This window comes from Penaeus monodon, chromosome 19, assembly GCF_015228065.2.
Source record: "Penaeus monodon isolate SGIC_2016 chromosome 19, NSTDA_Pmon_1, whole genome shotgun sequence".
Taxonomy (NCBI): Eukaryota; Metazoa; Arthropoda; class Malacostraca; order Decapoda; family Penaeidae; genus Penaeus; species Penaeus monodon.
Window position 1 is genome coordinate 35868928 of NC_051404.1, and position 854 is coordinate 35869781.

Consider the following 854-nt stretch of genomic DNA (forward strand, 5'->3'; position numbering starts at 1 on the left):
TACCGTTAAGCATGTGTCCAGTTGTGTAGGTTCTGACTTTAGCATTCTCTTTTGTCTCCACCTCGCCACAGATTTAACAGGAAACACGACGCTTATTAGCGAAAGGAAAATTCGGTCTCAGTGAACCTCTGGCCTCAGGAAATACCTTCAGTTTTAGTCACATAAGAAATTCCGAACCCTGAGATTATACTGAGAACTCAAGACATGGTTATATTAGCGATATTCCATCTCTGTCAAAATAAAGAAAGATGCAGCAATGCATGACTTTGTTAGCACTGAAGGCTCAGTTAATACACAGTGTATATCTGAAAGTAAATAATCGTCTATTCAGTATACTTCATTCGACCTGTGGAAGCTGAGATTTCCTGAAAGACGAGATTCATCAGAATGAGACTTCAAGCTTGAGATAACGACGAAGAATAAAGGCAGGGTATAGCCGGAAAAAATGAAAGAGATACACCTTATATTTGTTTGGCCATTTCTCTATTTCATTTTGTAACTCCATGGTATAATCAATACTAAGCGAAAGGCAAAAGTATTAATAATATTCTACATATAAACACAGAATTTGGCTATATTCATATGAACTGAAATATTGCTTTGGATGTACGTACATTAAGCCAAACCATGTTCAAAAAATAAATTTCCCTCAGGGATTTAATAGCATTATCAACATTTGTACATCACAGTTTTCTTCGTAAATACATTTCAGATTATATAAGAGAGAATCACATTTAGTCTGAAATTTATGTATATCTTATTGTGCTGTCGGAAACAAGCATGACGCAGCATTAAAACCAAGTAATTCATCTCGTAATGAAGACACATATGAAGAGATCGTGATTATTCGTTCG